Here is a 21660-nt window from a genome sequence, read left to right as displayed (position 1 = left end):
TCGTTAATGTTATATGGAGATAACGGAAGAGAAGGGGAAAACTTTTGACAGACGCGAAATCGCAAAGCAGAGTATCGGAATGTACTGTGGTGGGAGGAGAGCTTACCTGTGAGGCCGCAAAGCCGAACTCCCCTCACGTGAAACGAGAGGATTTGGGGATGTTTCAGGCTCAATTTGGCTTGACTCAATTGGATTCACCTGGCGGCCTCGCTGGGCGCTACAGCGCAGGATGCAGACGCTGGCAAGGATTGGATTGAGTTGTGTGCCTCAATTGCTGCTCACCTACGAGGCCGCGCGACTTGCAGCTCGGCGCATCTCGTATTACACTAACTCAGGGACTGCTTTGCTGATACCCCCTCAGCTGTCTGAGATGGCTCCCCAGAAGAACCCCGCCAGAAGGACTCGTGCTACGAGTCGATTGCTGGTGAGTGGGGAGACACCGGGGGTGCAAAGTCAGCAGGGAAGACAGATGCTGCTGGGACAGAGTGTGTGAAACAAGCGGCAAATTTTGGGAAGCCGGTCTTGCGCTACCGGAAGTCAAAAAAAGTCAGCTGAACTGCTAGAAGCAGAACATGATGCAGATTCAACAACTAGTAACAAACTAGTTGAGATAATTACCAATTCAATTAACCTGGAGCAAGCTAACAACGATAGTGCATATGGGGGTAATAATCAAGATGCGGTGCAGAAGGTCGCTGAGGACTCAGAACGGATAATGCCTACGGAAATGGAAGGTGACTCGGGGGGGCTGATAATTCGGACTGTGCTGACATGCAGGGAACAAGCATTGGCCGCATGCGCGCCTCGCGCTTAAAGTTAAAAAAAACGGTGGTGCGAGATGCCGGCGTTTAAAAGAGCGGTGGGCGGGGCTTATCGATTTCTATTCGTTGGTCTGGATTACCTGCTAATTAGAAGCCCTGGAGCAGAGGAAACCAGCCAGGCGGGGGGAGCGGACCCTTTGAAGTGCTCCCAAAAAGCGGATTGCATGGCGGCACGATGCGCGTGATTGTGCGCGTGCTAGCCATGCAATCCGCTTTTTGGGAGCACTTTTCAAACCCGTATTCTATAGTCTCGCTTTGCGATCGCTTACGCGATAGCAAGGCGAGACCTAAAAATGACGTACCCAATTGTTTAACTGAAATTAATAAATGCTCAATCATGCACAATTTGAAACGACATGCCTAGTGCATACATAGTGATAAACAAAAGCATATCCCGCAGTTATGGCCAGGGTCGGACTGGGACTGCAAATAGGCCCGGCACTCCCAAAAAAGTGGCCCCCATTCGCGGGTCGTGCCCTTTCAGAAAACGTACGCTGGGTGCATAATCTGTCAGAGGGAAGCTTGCACAGCCACTCGTTTTGCTGTATCTATTCTGGATTAAAGGAAGCATGCAGTGCTGCAGTGACTTTATTTAACTTATATATATGAGGAACTCTTTCCCTCTTTTACATGATATGTGTTTCAGGGCAGCGTGATATTCTGCTGCCTGTTCTATGCCTGTTTTCTAAGCCAGTGAAGCTTGCACTGTGCTTCAGTAAGCTTGAACTGCTGCAGCCGGTGCTGTACCTGCCTGGGTATCTAGATTCGTGCATAAGGGACACTTGCATTGAAAATGTAATAGGTCTCGCCTTTCATTAAGTTAAAGCCATTAGCTTTGCTATACAATACCATTACCAAAGCAAATGGCTTTAACTTAATCAAAGGCGAGACCTATTGCATTTTCAATGCTTGTTCTTTGTAGTTGTCACTGCCTGTTACGGAGAAAACTGGCCATGTGTTGGGACACTAGGGTGGGCGAACACATGGCCAAACCTCAGATGGCCCTCACTCCATCTGGCTGGTGGAGGTTATGTAGGGGGCGGAGACGGAGTAATCTTCACTGTGTACATACTGAAGTTCTGCCCGACACTAAATGAAGTGGGCAGATCTTTGCTTTGGCGGAAAGGGTACTCTGCCAATACTGTGACCCTACTCAGGCGGTAAGCGCTATCTGATGAGACAACACATTGCCACAATGAAAACAAAATAACTTTATGAAAGTGAAAACTGGAATTCAAGCCTTCTCCATCTACAAACACAAGAACTAAAAGAGCATTCCCATCAACAGTAAAACTGCCTATACCATCCTGCGATTCAGACCAGTTCTGAAAACCCACCTCTACAAAGGACATTACATATTAGGTTATAAAAGCTTCGCTCCGGACAATACTGCCACATTATAAAGGATCATGAATTATACTTCTGGCCTATATGCCCAGTGCTCCTTTGTTACCCAGCAAAGTTTACGCTACACAAATACCCATACAAACATACATGGGAGAATTCAGTGTGTGGATTTGGTGCTGGTGAAAAGTGCAGGCGAGTTCTGGAGTCAGAAGTCCTCCATAATTGTGCACAGTTCCCACACTTAGCAGTGTGCACAATTAGTGGGTGAGAGGAGACGTCAGACTATAGGTGTCTGTGACGAGTCTGCCATCAGCAGTTCCTTGAGCATACATGTTTTGCGTGAGAGTGGCAATAAGGAACATCATGAGTTTACACATGTAACCTGAGAGTAGCAACAGAAGAGCTATGAGCCTGCGCACGCAGCCTGAAATTAGCATCAGTAGCATCGCAAGTTTACACATCTAGCCCAAGAGAAGACTCCTGAGCACTGAGATGTTACACACGTAACCTAAGTATAGCAAAAGAAGAGTGTTGTGAGTCTAGGCGTGTAGCTTGTAAGTAGCATCAGTAGCATCATTTACACATCTAGCCCGAGAGAGGCCTCCTGAGGAATGTGATGAGTTTACACATATAACCGAAGAGTAGCAAAAAAGAGTGTTATGAGTCTACACATGTAGCCTAGGAGTAGAAACATTAGCATTGTGAGATTACACATCTAACCTTAGAAAGAAGCATCCAGAGCCCTGTGACCAGTTTACACTTGTAACTGAGAGTAGCAACAAACGTTATGAGTCTACACATATAGCCTAGGACTAGAAACATTAGCATTGTGAGTTTACACATCTAACCTTAGAAAGAAGCATCCAGAGCCCTGTGACGAGTTTACACTTGTAACTGAGAGTAGCAACAAACGTTATGAGTCTACACATGTAGCCTAGGAGTAGAAACATTAGCATTGTGAGTTTACACATCTAACCTTAGAAAGAAGCATCCAGAGCCCTGTGACCAGTTTACACTTGTAACTGAGAGTAGCAACAAACGTTATGAGTCTACACATGTAGCCTAGGACTAGAAACATTAGCATTGTGAGTTTACACATCTAACCTTAGAAAGAAGCATCCAGAGCCCTGTGACGAGTTTACACTTGTAACTGAGAGTAGCAACAAACGTTATGAGTCTACACATGTAGCCTAGGACTAGCAACATTAGCCTTGTGAGTTTACACATCTAACCTTAGAAAGAAGCATCCAGAGCCCTGTGACCAGTTTACACTTGTAACTGAGAGTAGCAACAAACGTTATGAGTCTACACATGTAGCCTAGGACTAGAAACATTAGCATTGTGAGTTTACACATCTAACCTTAGAAAGAAGCATCCAGAGCCCTGTGACGAGTTTACACTTGTAACTGAGAGTAGCAACAAACGTTATGAGTCTACACATGTAGCCTAGGACTAGCAACATTAGCCTTGTGAGTTTACACATCTAACCTTAGAAAGAAGCATCCAGAGCCCTGTGACCAGTTTACACTTGTAACTGAGAGTAGCAACAAACGTTATGAGTCTACACATGTAGCCTAGGACTAGAAACATTAGCATTGTGAGTTTACACATCTAACCTTAGAAAGAAGCATCCAGAGCCCTGTGACGAGTTTACACTTGTAACTGAGAGTAGCAACAAACGTTATGAGTCTACACATGTAGCCTAGGACTAGCAACATTAGCCTTGTGAGTTTACACATCTAACCTTAGAAAGAAGCATCCAGAGCCCTGTGACCAGTTTACACTTGTAACTGAGAGTAGCAACAAACGTTATGAGTCTACACATGTAGCCTAGGACTAGAAACATTAGCATTGTGAGTTTACACATCTAACCTTAGAAAGAAGCATCCAGAGCCCTGTGACGAGTTTACACTTGTAACTGAGAGTAGCAACAAACGTTATGAGTCTACACATGTAGCCTAGGACTAGCAACATTAGCCTTGTGAGTTTACACATCTAACCTTAGAAAGAAGCATCCAGAGCCCTGTGACCAGTTTACACTTGTAACTGAGAGTAGCAACACATGTTATGAGTCTACACATATAGCCTAGGACTAGAAACATTAGCATTGTGAGTTTACACATCTAACCTTAGAAAGAAGCATCCAGAGCCCTCTGACGAGTTTACACTTGTAACTGGGAGTAGCAACAAATGTTATGAGTCTACACATGTAGCCTAGGGCTAGAAACATTAGCATTGTGAGATTACACATCTAACCTTAGAAAGAAGCATCCAGAGCCCTGTGACCAGTTTACACTTGTAACTGAGAGTAGCAACAAACGTTATGAGTCTACACATGTAGCCTAGGACTAGAAACATTAGCATTGTGAGTTTACACATCTAACCTTAGAAAGAAGCATCCAGAGCCCTGTGACGAGTTTACACTTGTAACTGAGAGTAGCAACAAACGTTATGAGTCTACACATGTAGCCTAGGACTAGCAACATTAGCCTTGTGAGTTTACACATCTAACCTTAGAAAGAAGCATCCAGAGCCCTGTGACCAGTTTACACTTGTAACTGAGAGTAGCAACAAACGTTATGAGTCTACACATGTAGCCTAGGACTAGAAACATTAGCATTGTGAGTTTACACATCTAACCTTAGAAAGAAGCATCCAGAGCCCTGTGACGAGTTTACACTTGTAACTGAGAGTAGCAACAAACGTTATGAGTCTACACATGTAGCCTAGGACTAGCAACATTAGCCTTGTGAGTTTACACATCTAACCTTAGAAAGAAGCATCCAGAGCCCTGTGACCAGTTTACACTTGTAACTGAGAGTAGCAACAAACGTTATGAGTCTACACATGTAGCCTAGGACTAGCAACATTAGCCTTGTGAGTTTACACATCTAACCTTAGAAAGAAGCATCCAGAGCCCTGTGACCAGTTTACACTTGTAACTGAGAGTAGCAACACATGTTATGAGTCTACACATGTAGCCTAGGACTAGCAACATTAGCCTTGTGAGTTTACACATCTAACCTTAGAAAGAAGCATCCAGAGCCCTGTGACCAGTTTACACTTGTAACTGAGAGTAGCAACACATGTTATGAGTCTACACATATAGCCTAGGACTAGAAACATTAGCATTGTGAGTTTACACATCTAACCTTAGAAAGAAGCATCCAGAGCCCTCTGACGAGTTTACACTTGTAACTGGGAGTAGCAACAAATGTTATGAGTCTACACATGTAGCCTAGGGCTAGAAACATTAGCATTGTGAGTTTACACATCTAACCTTAGAAAGAAGCATCCAGAGCCCTGTGATGAGTTTACACTTGTAACTGAGAGTAGCAACAAATGTTATGAGTCTACACATGTAGCCTAGGACTAGCAACATTAGCATTGTGAGTTCACACATCTAACCTTAGAAAGAAGCATCCAGAGCCCTCTGACGAGTTTACACTTGTAACTGAGAGTAGCAACAAATGTTATGAGTCTACACATATAGCCTAGGACTAGAAACATTAGCATTGTGAGTTTACACATCTAACCTTAGAAAGAAGCATCCAGAGCCCTCTGACGAGTTTACACTTGTAACTGGGAGTAGCAACAAATGTTATGAGTCTACACATGTAGCCTAGGGCTAGAAACATTAGCATTGTGAGTTTACACATCTAACCTTAGAAAGAAGCATCCAGAGCCCTGTGATGAGTTTACACTTGTAACTGAGAGTAGCAACAAATGTTATGAGTCTACACATGTAGCCTAAGAGTAGCAACAATAGCATTGTGAATTTACGCATCTAGCCTGACAAAACCATGAAGAGCACTGTGGATTTGCACACGTAACCTGAGAGTAGCACTGTGATTTTACATTTGTACCCTTGGAGTAGTAGCAGGAATGCTGTGAGTTTCCCATGTAGCCTTAGGTAAGCATCCAGAGCACCGTAAATTACATATAACCAGAGAACCCGAGAAGCAACAGGTATAATGTAGGTTTACAGATGTTGCCTGAAGGTAGCAACAACAGCATCATGAGTTTAAACATCTAGCCCGAGAGAAGCACCAGAGCACTGTGAATTTAAACACGTAGCCCGCGGGTAGCACCGTGTATATAAACACGCAACTTAAGAGTCGTAACAGGAGTGCTGCAAATCTACACATGTAACATGAACAGCAACAGAAGCATTGCCAGTTTTCATATCTAGCCCACGTGAACCATCAAGTACACCGTGAGTTTATACATGTGGCTTGCGAGCAGCGCTGTGAGTTTACCCATGTAACCAGAGAGTAGCAACAGCAGCACTATGAATTTATTCTTATAGCTCAACAGTAGCAATAGGCGTGAAATGAGTTTACAAATTAAGACTATGCATGAAACATGAGTGCTGTGAGTTCACAAATTTAGCCTCAGAGTGGCAGCCAGAGTGCCATGATTTTACAAATGTCTGCGAGTGGCAACAGGAGTACCATGTGCTCACAAATTTAGCCTGAGAGTGGCAATGGGAGTGCCATGTGCTCACAAATGTAGCCGGAGAGTGGCAACGGGAGTGCCATGTGCTTACAAATGTAGCCTGAGAGTGGCAATGGGAGTGCCATGTGCTCACAAATGTATCCTGACAGAGGCAACGGGAGTGTTATGTGCTCACAAATGTAGCCAGAGAGTGGCAACGGGAGTATCGAGTGCTCACAGATTTAGCCTGAGAGTGGCAGCGGGAGTGCCATGTGCTCACAAATTTATCCTGAGAGTGGCAATCGGAGTGCCATGTGCTCACAAATGTAGCCTGAGAGAGGCAACAGGAGTGCCATGTGCTCACAAATGTAGCCTGAGAGTGGCAGCGGGAGTGCCATGTGCTCACAAATGTAGCCAGAGAGTGGCAACGGGAGTATCATGTGCTCACGGATTTAGCCTGAGAGTGGCAGCAGGAGTGCCATGTGCTCACAAATTTATCCTCAGAGTGGCAACGGGAGTACCATGTCGTCACAAATTTAGCCTGAGAGTGGCAATGGGAGTGCCATGTGCTCACAAATGTTGCCTGAGAGTAGCAACGGGAGTGCATGTGCTCACAAATGTAGCCTGAGAGCAGCACTGTGATTTTACATTTGTACCCTTGGAGTAGAACAGTAATGCTATGAGTTTACACATGTAGTTTGAAAGTAACCTTGAGGGTTTCCCATGTAGCCTTAGGTAAGCATCCAGAGCACCGTAAATTACATATAACCAGAGAACCCGAGAAACAACAGGCATAATGTAGGTTTAAAGATGTTGCCTGAAGGTAGCAACAACAGCATCATGAGTTTAAACATCTAGCCCGAGAGAAGCACCAGAGCACTGTGAATTTAAACATGTAGCCCGTGGGTAGCACCGTGTATTTAAACACGCAACTTAAGAGTCGTAACAGGAGTGCTGCAAATCTACACATGTAACATGAACAGCAACAGAAGCATTGCCAGTTTTCATATCTAGCCCACGTGAACCATCAAGTACACCATGAGTTTACAAATGTAGCTTGCGAGTAGCGCTGTGAGTTTACCCATGTAACCAGAGAGTAGCAACAGCAGCACTATGAATTTATTCATATAGCTCAACAGTAGCAATAGGAGTGCAATGAGTTTACAAATTAAGACTATGCATGAAACATGAGTGCTGTGAGTTCACAAATTTAGCCTCAGAGTGGCAGCCAGAGTGTCATGATTTTACAAATGTAGTATGCGAGTGGCAACAGGAGTGCCATGTGCTCACAAATTTAGCCTGAGAGTGGCAATGGGAGTGCCATGTGCTCACAAATGTAGCCTGAGAGTGTCAACGGGAGAGCCATGTGCTCACAAATGTAGCCTGAGAGTGGCAATGGGAGTGCCATGTGCTCACAAATGTAGCCTGAGAATGGCAACAGAAGTGCCATGTGCTCACAAATGTAGCTTGAGAGTGGCAATGGGAGTGGCATGTGCTCACAAATGTAGCCTGAGAGTGGCAACGGGAGTGCCATTTGCTCACAAATGTAGCCTGAGAGTGGCAACAGGAGTATCATGTGCTCACGGATTTAGCCGGAGAGTGGTAATGGAAGTGCCGCGAGCCTTCAAAGTAAGATCCCTCTCCAGTCTACTCTATCCTGCAGTCTGTGTGAGCAGAAGTCATGAGAATTTGGATAGTATATTGTGTGAGACACATATGTATATTTAGTCGTTTGAATATTTTGGGATTTTATATAGTGCAGATTTGGCTTGGGGAGAATCAGAGTGCTTTATAAGAGAACAATTGCCAAACAATTGCATTGAGAATACATTAGGGATGCAGCCTAGGAGGAATGAAAATAATTCAATCAGGAGTAAGCGGGAGATAAGCTGTACATGAGTAAAGTTCCCTGACAGTTGATGCAGGGGTAGATTTGAGATACACCAGACTAATTGAAGCATACATTTGTGAGCTAGTAGGGGTGAGGGGAATTTAATCTAAGTTTCCTTCCAAAGAGAAGAGCTTTGAGATATTTTTTTATGTAGCTTGGCAAGTCAAGTGGTCAAGCGGTGGGTCGGGGAGAGGGAGTTCCATATTCTTGTGGCGCTTCTGGAGAATGATTGGTTGATGCATTACTCATGAATGAAGGTGGGGGGCTCATGGAGAAAAGACAGAGCGTTTCTTGGCCCCCGTTTCAATATATGTTTGAATTCCCTATACGACTGCCCTGTTACTGGCTGGATGTGACTCTGTGGATACCTAGTTTCGAGGGTGGTAGTTGCATGTTTTAGTGCTAGATTAGCACTGGGCCTTCCAGATGGAAGCACTCAGATCAGATTGCTCCCATCCGTCCCTACACACCCCACCCAGTTGCCCTTCCACAATGGTTCCTTCACACCTTAAAACTGCAGTAGCAGCTGTATGCATGTGAAGAAAACAAGGTATAATAATGCCTGTAGTGCCTGTTCAGAAAAGAAAACCACAAGAGGGACAGTAGGGTCTGTGGGTTGTGTAGGCCACACAAACACACACAGGAGTGTGTTTGACAGAACCGTGGTCCACTGTAAACGCACAAGCGCGTGCATTACCGACCCACTTTCCAACATACACATACATAAGAAACCATATCCCTGACCAACACCTCACTGTTCATGAACACAACTCCCATCTCATAATGCAAGTACAAGCATGTGCCACACGCTTTCACCATTTACCATGCAAACATTAGGAGTTGTTTCACTGCTTCACCTCCCCCATACAGGAAATGCACATTGATTTTACCACTACACAACACACACGAAGGAGTGTTTCACCATGCCATTATACAGAACAAATTGATTTGAAAAACAGAAGCTCCAACAAGAACACACAACTCACAGACCATGACCTACAACACATACAAGCACGCATTTCCCTGTTACATAGCCCACACCATCCTGAAATGTCTGTTTCACAAACCCGGGGCCCATAAGGCATACACTAACACATGTTTCACCACCTCACTGTTCACACACAAACACTTTTCATTGGCACACACGAACAACATGAACACGCCAGTGTGGTGCTTACTAATTTTCAAAACAACACATATGTGCTATAACTATGAAGATGGCACGCAAATGCTCCTTCAACTGGAATTGCCCAAAGACATTGGAAAGTTGCCAATTTTCAGTTGTCTCAGAGCCGTGGACGAATGGATGACGTAAAGCTATCTCAAATTGAATGATTCCAAAACAGAAATACTCAAGTGTGGCGATTGGAAAAATTAAGATTTCCCCATAAGGTCAAGGCTACCATCTCTCTTGGTCTGTCCAAACTCTATTACGTAAATAGCCTCTACCTCACCTTTAATGAATATGCAAAGACTGGAACGGATTCAGGACTCGGCTGCCAGACTACTCTTACATATAAAGCCACATGACCACATCTCCCCTGCCTTGAAAGCCATGCATTGGTTACCAGAAGATCCATGTTCAACCTGCTTTGTATCACCCACAAAGTGATACATGGAACAGGACCGCTCTTCATCAGGAATAAAATCATCAAACACATTCAACAAAGGAACCTCAACTCTAGAGTGGCACCTCGCCTCGAAATCTCAACGTAAAAGAAAAAAACCATGGGTGGCACATCCTTCTCTGTTCAAGCAGCCAAACTATGGAACTCTTTACCTCCCAACATAAGATCCACCTTATCTTCAGAAAACTACTCAAGAATTGGCTCTTTCCCACATAACCACCACTATATGCAAACAGAAAAATACAGCATATGCCTCTGTATATAAGCATTTATTTGGACTATAGATATGTACCTATAAATGTCTATTGCTTTGCATAAACGTGTATAATAATTATGTTTTTAAAAATAAAGATATTTGTTAGTTCTGCTTAACAAACGTACATATTACTGATAGTTACATTATTCTAGGTTTTTAACATGTATATAAGTGACTGCATAAATAAGTCAATCTTTTATCATAACTATGTATCTACAATTGTTTCACTATTGAATTACAAAAAAAAAAAAAAAAAATTAAAGTATAACAACACTTGAAAGCCGGAGTTTATTAAATGCATCTTTAATCTACATATACTACCTTTCTTATGCATATAGATATCTTCCATGTACTTATGTATCTATATATTTATAACTTTTCTTATAATTCAGCATATCCAATGCACTACCCTATTACTTACCCTATACCGCTCTCAATATATCCTCTACCTCAACACTCTGACTCATCTCAAACCTCATTCTACTACTCTTTCCAATGCACTACCCTATTTCTCACCACATACATCTATCAATATATCCTCTACCACCACTCTCTCATTCATCCCAAACCCCATACCACTACTATGAGCCCCAAAATAACCCTTTTTACACTCTTCCCTCCTCTACACCTCCTTGCATCATCTGATACCTCTTTTACTATTCAGATCTCCCAAACAAGCCTTTCTAAACCCTTACCTCTTGACTCCTCCCCTTCCACCTCCCTTTTACTCATCCCAAACCCCCTCGTACTGCTATGAACTAAAAAACAAAAAAATAAATAAAGATTCTAGACCCTTCCCTCTTCTATCCCTCCTGCCCTCTTCTATTCTTCCGCTTTTCCTTTTAAATCCAAAAAACAGAATAACATGACCACCACTCAAATTAATTTCATATTTCCCTATACTAACTCCCCCCCACCTCCCCTTTACTCATACCAAACTCCGTCCTACGTCTATAAACTCCCCAGAAAAAGATAAAACTAATTCTCGACCCTTCCCTCTTTCTTCCCAATCCAAATAACTGACTAACATATCCACCACTCAAGTTACTTTCAAATTTCACCATACAAATTCACCACTAATCCTTTATGGGTTCCAGAGTAGCATGCTACTTGCCATAAACGCACTTTGATGCCTCATCAGGGGTAGTAAGCGCTATATAAATGCAATTACAATTACAATACATATCAGAAGTTATTCACTGATCCCTCTACTCTTCTGTTCCTGCACATACCAATAAAGATATGTGACTCACAGCCAACCACAAACAAACAAGAACGTGTTTCTCCAACATTCATCATTCCACGCAAACACTATTGCGTTTTTCACTGATCTATGCCCCATCATGCAAATGTACCAGCATATGTTTTTGTTTTTTTTAAATCTTTATTTTCAAATTTTCTTATACAATAATAAACAAACAGGATTCATAGTGGTACACTGTCATGTATCATATCACAAAGCACACGTCACATATATATGGTATTATAAAATGATGCTCAGGCACAACGGTAGGTATGACGTTCATAGTATTAAATCTCGTATGTGTCAGCCCCCTCCGCCTGCCCGTCCTAACCCCCAAAAACTGCAGAGACCATCCATATCTAGTCTGCTGTCCAAAACCATAAATTATGCAGGAATCCCCAACAAGGCACATGGAGAATAGTTTGGGAGCATAGCAAACAATGAGGTGTTAGCATGTTCGTGGTCATGGTCCATCATCCCACCCCCTCCGGGACTATTCCACTTTCTACTTGAGAGGCAGATTTCTGGTGTTCCCGTTCAATGTAAGCCTTATATGGGCCCCAGATGTCCTTAGGGCGCGATGAACTTGGCATGAGGGTGGCATATAGTTAGCAGTTAACGTTACAATAGGCCAGGCTACGTAGCCATCTCTGCAAGGTAGGAACTGTTCGTTGGACCCACAGCAGCGCTATTTCCCGTTTAGCTAGCAGGAGCCCAAGGGCTGCAAATCTCCTAATCTTTTTGGGAAAGTTAACTGTGTATCCCAGGAGTGCAATATCCGGTGTGGGGATAAGTGTCAGCGCCGTCATGGCACCCAATGCGTCATGAATTTGTTCCCAATATGTCTGTAGTTTGGGGCAAGTCCATGTGAGATGGGCGAAGTCCGCGTGTGGAGCGGAACATTTCAAACAGTAGTGGGGGTCTGGAGGGGTCAATTTTGTGTGATATGGCTGGCGTGTGCTATAATCGGCAGAGGAACTTAAAGTGAATAAGCTTGTGTCTGCTGTTTAGGGAGATTTCCCTTGTTGCCATGCAGTATTTTCCCCATTGATCGTCTGTAATGGGACGGCCAAGATCTTGTTCCCATGCAGTGCGTATTTTAACATCTGTCACCAGCCTCAGACCAGAACAAGATCTATACAGTTTTGAACTGAGGTGGGTACCCGTGTCGCTCTCAATTATCAATGTTAGTGGGGCCATAGGTTCAAGTGCAATCGGATAAGTGGGTAAAGTGGCTCTCAATGCTGAGCGAATGCGTTGCATTACAAAGGTATCCATGAAGGATCTGTATTGGAATCGGGCCTCTTCGGATATAGAGACAATATGCTCGTCTGGATATAGATCCCCTATCTTTGTGATGTTGAATTTAGCTAATGTGCGCTGTACAAGTGTTTCGTCTGTAATGGGGAGCCATAGAGGATTTGGGAGAGGTAGATCCGGTAAATATAGTGTGTTAAGTCCTAAAAGTCTCTGTAACCTGTCCCACGCCCAACTAGTAGAGGAGACGGTTTGTATATCGCACGGGTCTCTGGGGATGCCTTTTGGCAGCACAGTGGACAACTTCCGAGGAAGCACAAAGTCAGCCTCGGGTCTCAAAAAAGGAATTTGTGCATCTGGGTGATACCCAGCAAATGCATAGCCACACTGAGCCACTAAATAATATAAATGGAGATCGGGAACTCCGTAGCCCCCTCTGTCACTCGGAAGAGTAAGTATCTGCCAACGGACGCGAGGCCTCTTACCCCCCCAGGCCAATCTTATGAGATGTGTACGTAATTGTAGAAAAAAATTCTTAGTGAGAGGGATGGGGATGTTATTAAATAAATACAGAAATTTGGGGAGCACTATCATTTTGAGTATAGCGACCCTGCCTGCCATTGACAACGGAAAGCGCAGCCAGTGTTCCACCTGTGCCTCCAAGTTGTTCACCGCACGTCCGTAATTCAAGCTAATAATACTACCAGTGTCTAAGTGTACGTGGATACCTAGGTATTTGACTGAGTCATGGCACCACTCAAGAGGAAATCCACATTCCCACTGGGTTGTGCTCTCCATTAGTGGGAAAATTACAGATTTGTGCCAGTTAATGCCTAGCACTAAAAAAGCGGCGAAATCTAAGTATTTCCCTTATGATTGGTTCGAGATTATCCTGTGGGTGTCGTACATATAGAATAGTATCGTCTGCATAAAGCGAGACTAATAATGGTCCTGTGTTAAATTGTAGTCCCCGGTAGAGATGTTGTTCCTGGAAATGTCTAATCAGTGGATCCATCGCTAATATAAATAGAAGGGGGGAGAGAGGGCATCCCTGTCGTGGGCCACGGGTCAAGGAACAGGGGCGAGACAGCGTGCCATTTATGCGAAGTCTAGCCATTGGGTTGTTATATAATAGGGCAGTAGTGGCCACAAATCACACGGGCATCCCCATGCGGCGCATTATCGAGAGCAAAAAGGGCCATTCTAAAGTATCAAAGGCCTTTTCGGCATCTAACAATACAACTGCAGCAGGTAATTTTGGGTCTATTCTGTGTATGACAGTGAAGAGGGTTGGAAGATTGAGTGAAGTGGAACGGTGTGGGACGAAACCAGACTGCGCTGGGGATATAATAAATTCCAGTAGTTGAGAGAGTCTGCTAGCCATAACCGTAGCCAATATTTTATAGTCCAGGTTCAAAAGTGAAAGGAGTGGCAGGGCATTAGTCTCAGCTGCTCTCTACTACTTTGACGTAGAAACTTTGCTTATTTGCACAAACTTGCTGCTACGTGGAATCTTATTTGCACAAACCTGCTGCTATTTTGGGAATCATTGTTCGAAGTGTGTTTTTAATCGCTATGTTTTAATTATATCGCACTATTTGCACCCAGCGCTTTTAGGTTGTTAATTGTGTTCCAGGGTGTTTGAATACTATAGTGAATCATTACTCTGACCTTTTTCTAAGCATTCCGATAAACGTTAGAATTTGGCGTTCGGCCCCTGTGGTTCCTGGAAGTTGATCGGGACCGCACTGCACTGGGGTTGACGCTCTAGTTTTCCTCTCTGCCACCGCTATATCTCCCACGCTGGATCGACTGCGCAGCGAGCGCGCCTGAGGTGCGCCTGAGGCGCGCCAAAGGCAAGCCCGCGTGCGCCCATCTGCGCCCGGAGCGCGACCAGCGCCAGGACCCCTGGCCCAACTGGACCAGCAAGATATGGTAGGCAAGCCTTGCTCGCTTTAAACTCAAATGTATGTGTTCCCCACAATATATCCTTACAATATGACACCAGAGTAGAAGCCCGGTGTCCAAGCTGCACCTTCAGACTGAGCTTGGACATAATGCCTGACCCCATGTCTCTACACAAAGTAGAGCAGAGGCGGGGGGCAAAGAAACCCACTAATGATAGAAACGGGAGCTAGGAACCAGTGAAAAGGATGTGGAGCAGAAAATTAGCATCCTGAAGGCAGCAGCAACTGATTATGCTAAATGTCTGCTGGTGAATGTCCGTTCTGTGGTCAAACATAAATATGAATTGGAAGATCTTATTCAATCCTCCTCACCAGACCTAGTTTTCTTAACAGAAACTTGGACTGATAGTACCTCCGCGTCCGACTGGAACATTGCTGTTCCAGAAGGTTACACGTGTTTTTCACAAGGCAGAGCGATAGGTAAGGGAGGGGGAATAGCCATTATCTATCGTGCCAATTTTAAAATACAATCGGAAACAATCTCTACCCTTCCGGCAGAAACATTGCATTTTCGGATAAAACTTAATAACTTTCAGAGCTTTCAAGGTATACTGATATACCGACCACTAAGCACTAGAGGGGTTTTTTCTCAAACCCTTCTGACACTCCTGGAATCATATACTGACCCTCACTCTCTCACTATTCTGGGAGATTTCAATTATTACTTAGAGTTGAATAATAATACAGACACTATTAGGCTTCTAGATAATCTTGAGGCCTTTAACCTCAAACAAGTGGTAATTGGTCCTACCCACCAAGCAGGTCACACATTGGATGGGATTTTTACTAGTAACTTGGACATTACTTTCTCCAATTCATTAGATCTGCCATGGACAGACCATAAGGCTATATATTTTAATCTCAAAACCTCTCAGATACTTTCTAGAACACAAGCCAGTACAGTTAAATTGCCAATAAGGCGATGGGCTAAAATTAAGGAAGGAGCTTTTGAGTCAGCACTTGACCTAGTTCCAATTGTGTTAGACCCTGACAACAATAAGGCAGCATGGCAGTTCAACGACTGGTTACTGTCAGCAGCTGACAAGGTCGCACCAGAGAAAATAGTAACAATAAAAAGAGTCAAGATATCAACCCCATGGTACACCCCAGAACTCAAAAGTCTAAAGATTAATTGCAGAAAGGCGGAGCGTCTTTGGAGGCTAGACTACGATAGTCAAAAAAAAGCTATTTACAATCACACTACCCTATTATATAAGGAAGCAATAGTGGCTGCGAAAAAACAATTTTGTACAGTAAAAATTAAGGAGGCAGGTAACTCTACAAGAGAATTGCTTAAAACCATTAATTTGCTGGCTAAACCCCAACAAATTGGTACTTTTAAGCCAGATGAAAATTTTTGCAACAAACTTGTGGATTATTTTCAAGAGAAGGTGCAAGGAATCTACAACAATTTTCCGAGCACCCTGAGATCCCAGGACATGACAGTATCCGTACCCTACCCTAAAAGTAAGCTGACTAGCTTCCAGCCAATGAACAAAGAGGAGGTTTATAAACTTCTTCTCTCCTTAAAATCAGGGGCACCTACTGATCCCTGTCCACCGTTCATTATGCATCAAGCAGCAGACACGATCTGTGTAAATTTTGTTCCCATTTTAAATCAAGTTTTAGCCTCCAGCCACTATAAAAGGGCAGCTATCACCCCTCTCCTAAAAAAAAACAAGTTTAGACCCTAGTGACTCCAAGAACTATCGCCCCATTGCTGGTCTCCCTATGGCGGCCAAGGTTCTAGAGAAACGTCTTAACAAAGTCCTAACAGACTATCTCGACGCAAATAGCCTGTTGGATACTTCTCAACATGGCTTTCGCCCACGTCATTCGACTGAATCTGCCTTGGTCATGGCAGCTGAAGAAATCTGCAGGGTGGTGGATGCTGGTGGGAAGGCGGTCCTCGTGCTCCTTGACCTATCGGCCGCTTTTGACACCGTCAATCACACTGTTTTGGTGCAGCGGCTGAAGGATATAGGTGTGGGGGGGTCGCCTTGTCTCTAATAGCCTCTTTCCTGGAAAACAGGGAGCAGAGGTTGTTTTGGGAGGGTATGAAATCTGACAGTTTTCACCTTCCCTGCGGAGTTCCACAGGGGTCTACCCTATCTCCAACCCTGTTTAATTTATACGTCACACCGTTGGCTGACCTCGTCAGGAGACATGGTTTTGCTTTGGCCTCGTATGCCGATGAATCTCAACTCATCATCTCTATTATCAATCAGCCAGAGACAATAGCATTTAGATTTAATTCCTCTCACTGAGATTATGTCTTGGATGGGTCAGAACTATCTGAAAATAAATACTGACAAGACAGAGGTGATGGAGTATGGGTCAGGTCCGCCCCTGTGGAACCAATCGTGGTGGCCGACTCAGGAGAATGTCCATCCCCAGTGGAGAAGGTCAGAAACCTAGGTATTCTCTTTGACAATAAGTTGAATTTTGGTGCACAGGTTAATAGCCTTATGTCTTCATGTTTTTTTCTCCTAAACATTTTGAGGAAGATCTTTCCTTTTATACCTCAGGAGTTACAAAAAACAGTGATGGTGGCTCTTTTCCTTTCAAAGTTGGATTATTCCAACGCTTTGTTTTTAGGGATTGATAAATTTCAATTGCAGAAACTACAGTGATTGCAAAACGCTGCAGCTAGGCTTTTATTGGGCTTACGTAAAGGACAGCCTACCTCAGCTGGAATCAGATCCCTTCACTGGCTGCCCATTAAACAGCGTATAGAGTTTAAATCTCTGACACTTGTGCACAAGGCAATTTATGGAGGTGCTACGGACGATCTTCAGAAACTTTTGGTACCGTAGGTTCCGTCACGCACCCTCAGATCAGCCACTCAAGGTCTTATCAAAGTGCCAAAGATAAGACGAGAAAGTTGGGGTGGCCGAGCAATTACACTCTGTGCGGCCAGAATTTGGAACAAGCTGCCTCTAGCCATGAGGCTTCAATCCAACCTTCAGCTTAAGGAAGAGCTTGAAAACCCAACTTTTTGCAGCTACATAGGCCACGCTATATCGGCTTTCTCTGTCACCACACTCACAGCGCCAAGACGCCTCAGCATTCGAGCACTTTACAAACATATAAACATAAACATATAGGAACTGCAGAGTGAGGGGTCCTTGTCAGGTTTGGGAAGGAGAATAATAACTGCTTCTCGAAGTGTGGGGGGAAGAATCTTCCTCTCAAGAGCCTCCGCGTATACTTCGATCAGCTGGGGCGCGAGGATATCTTTGTAAGTCTTATAGAAGTTTCCGGTAAATCCGTCTAGCCCGGGGGCCGAGGAACCACGGAGTGCCTCTATCGCGCCCACGACATCCGCTTCGGATATGGGCTCTGCTAGGAAATCCTGCATATTTTTCAAGATACACCAGCGCGATTTCAGACAAGTAATCTTCCTGATACTTGAGATCGCAGCCAATCCTAGAGCTGTATAAGGACTTAAAGTACTCCATAAAAGTGTCACGGATCTCCGGGGTGGAGGAGACTGGTTGATTTAAGGGGGTGCATATCTCAGTTATGTATGCCTTGCTGTAGGGGGGGGGTGGAACATTTGTGCCAGTACTCTTCCAGGTCTTTCGCATTCTCCGTATCGTCTAGCAGATTGATATTTACCCAAATATAACAGTTCCCTGTCTGCGGCTTTGTGAAATTCTACCAAAAGTGTTAAACGACGACTTTCAGCGTCAGCAGTGGCATTGCAGAGTAACTCAGTGTCTAGTGTTGATATGTCTCGTTCAATGCGGGCCAGTGTGGTACGCAAGTCTGTCAGCACGCCAGCTCTTTTAGCAATGCAGACACCCCTTATGTATGCTTTAAAGCCCTCCCACAAGACCGCCCAGGTGTCCACGGACCCAGTATTTATGGCAACATAGTCTTCGATGTCTTCCCGTACCTCAGCATTAAAGACCTCGTCTTGCAGTGCTCTGCATGGAAACCGCCCCTGCCGTTCAAAGCCTTCAGGGCGAGGGACATCAAAACGAAGCATCACCGGTGAGTGGTCAGAATATGTCCGTGGCAATGTCTCCAAAGCTCAACACCAGCCAGCAATTCCTGGAGAGACTAGCCAATAATCTATCCTGGTCCATGTATTATGATAACAGAATAATGGGTATATGACGTGCTGGTAGGATTGTATTTCCGCCAAATGTCAAGGAAAGCTGCCTGCAAATGTCCTGCAGTGCGCGACGGGAACGCGGCTTGGAGTCGGGGGATGAGGAGGTGCTGTCTAACCTGGGGTCTAATAATATATTGAAATCCCCTCCCAATATAATCAGGCTAGGTTCAAGTTTCATCAAGTGTATGTGTAGGGAGTGAAAAAAGTCGGGAGTGTCAACGTTGGAGCTGTACACGCCTATCAAGGCTGTAAAGTGGCCCATGAGCGTGCCTGTGACAATAAGGAACCGGCCTTCACTGTCTTCCACCACTTTACCCAGGCTGAAGGGGAGTCTCTTATGAATGAGGAGAGCGACACCCCTAGCGTAACTACTATAATTGGTGAAATATCTGTGTACCCCCCAACTAGCAGCCATACGGGTGGTGTCGGCTTTGGGTAAGTGTGTTTCCTGTAGACAGACAATGTCGACCTCATGTCGCAGTAAATAATTGAACACCTGTCGTCACTTGCGGGTGTTGTTGAGGCCTCGTACACTCCAGGACATAAGGGACAAACCAGAGGGTCCAACAATATTACCTAGCTGAGCTATAGCGAGTATACGTAAAAAAATATGTGAACAAATTGCATATTAAGAAATCGTCATGTGACAGTGACCTTTTTGTATCATCATTTAAAATATGTAACCATTGCAAGATTCCCCCCCACCTCCCACCACCCAGCCTCACCCATTCCCAAGAAAGGCGATACCATGACCAAATAATCAGCTGGAAGTGCTAACTAACTTTACGGATGTGTGAAAAGCAACTGGAAGAACACTTCGGCATACACGGAAACAAAAGCCAGAATAAGGTGTACACCTTTAGGGTTGGCAACGCCACGTCGGCCGGGCAACTAACTTGTGACAAAACAGATGAATAGTGAGCAATTTCATTATAACCACAGAGTCAAAATGAAAGGTTAGGCATGCCACTTCAGCCAGTTCCTGTATTTGAAAAGAGTTCCATACTGGCGTCAGAGCCGCAGTGTGGAGGAGAAGGACCCCTCCCTCCAGTCCTGGGCCCACTGTTGTAATTCTTGTAAGTGTGACAAAATTCCTGTGCCTCTGTTGGTGTGTCGAAAATGCGGGAGCGGCCACCCACATCTACTTTAAGCCTTTAAGTAAAGCATTCCATATTTCAATCCCAGGTTTCTGAGGGTGGCCTTCACCCCATTGAACTTACGGCGGGCATCTTGGACCATGACAGTGAAGTCCAGAAAGAAAGAGAGTTTAGAGCCTTGCCAGACATTGTCACCCCGCTCCCGGGCCAGGCGCAAGACTGAATCTCGATCTCTGAAATTCATAATCCTAGCAATGATTGGTCTCGGTGGGAGGCCAGGATTAGGCCTAGGGCCGAGGGATCGGTGCGCACGTTCTATGACGAATCCCGGGGTGAAGGCCTCTCTGCCAAACAAGTCAGATGGCAAGTGTTCCACGAATACATCCATCCTCCCGGTAGTAGCAATCTCCGGCACGCCAAAAATGCGCACTTTGTTGCGTCGACTGCGCGCCTCCAAGTCCTCATTCTTGATAGCGACCTCTTTCAAAATTCGTTCCACTCTGTCCAGACGTTTCAGTGACTGCGCTGTGCTATCCTCAATGTCCGATACGCGGGCCTCTACCACATCAAGGCGTCGGTCGTGTGCTTGGACTTTGGCACTCATATCGGCCAGGGTTTTGTCCAGCGCGTCGCATCTACCATCAAGAGCCTTGAAACACGCTCTCATCTCCTGGAGCATCGACACTGACAATGAAGGAAGGTCATCCACATTATCCGCACTCTGGGCGCTGACCACCATGGTGGGGGTCTCTTCGGAGGTGTTGTCCGCTACTTTCCCAAATGGTAGGGTCGTTTGTTTAGGGTCTTTGCAGCCCATGCCGCATCGCAGGAAAGTAATGTGGAGACAGAGTGGCAGCTCGGTTCCGGATGCAGACGACAGGACCAGAACCCAACCAGGTGCTAAGCAGGATGAGTAGAGGTGCGAATTAACGAGGAATCTGTGACCCTGTTGTAGTTCACCTCTGGTCTATTAATCTGGAGGGAGTACTGTGGGTCGCGTGCATTTCAAACCGCGCAGAAGGCCAGTCACGATCTGGGTGGCATACAAGGATTGGAGGAGAGGAAAGGTAGCATCAAGGATCTCACCAGCGTTGATGGAAATCCGTGAGTATCGTGAGTGGAGGACAGGCAGTGCTGTAGAGAGCCCATGGCCTGGTCTGTCAGCGTGCCTGTTGTACCTGTCGCTACTGTGTGTTCCACTCTACTGCCAGTAGCCTCTAGATGAGGTGTGCCATCAAACCCAAGCGGCATGTCGCTAGCCACGTCTTCGTGATTTATTAAGCATTGTAGGCCTGTTGCCGTAAGTTCTCTGTATGCAAGGTGAGTGGCCACAAGAAACTGGTGTGAAGGAGCAGCGTAGTGTCAAACATTGCCTCCGCCGGGGGTGCCAGGCCCAGGGAGGCCAAGCGGCAAAAGCTTGGGAGAATCAGCAAGGTTCCGGAGCTCAATCCTATAGGGGCGCAATGGCGGCGGCTCGTGTATCGGCAGGTAGGCCTCAGATGAGGGCAGGGAGAAGGAGCCGCGTAGTCATGCAGCCAGCCGTGGCGAGTACAAGGATGTGACCAGGTAGGTTACCCCCCCCCCCTCTGCCTC

The sequence above is a fragment of the Triturus cristatus genome, chromosome 1_1, assembly GCF_964204655.1.
Source record: "Triturus cristatus chromosome 1_1, aTriCri1.1, whole genome shotgun sequence".
NCBI lineage: Eukaryota > Metazoa > Chordata > Amphibia > Caudata > Salamandridae > Triturus > Triturus cristatus.
The sequence above is the reverse complement of the archived record's forward strand: the minus strand, read 5'-3'. Positions refer to the sequence as shown.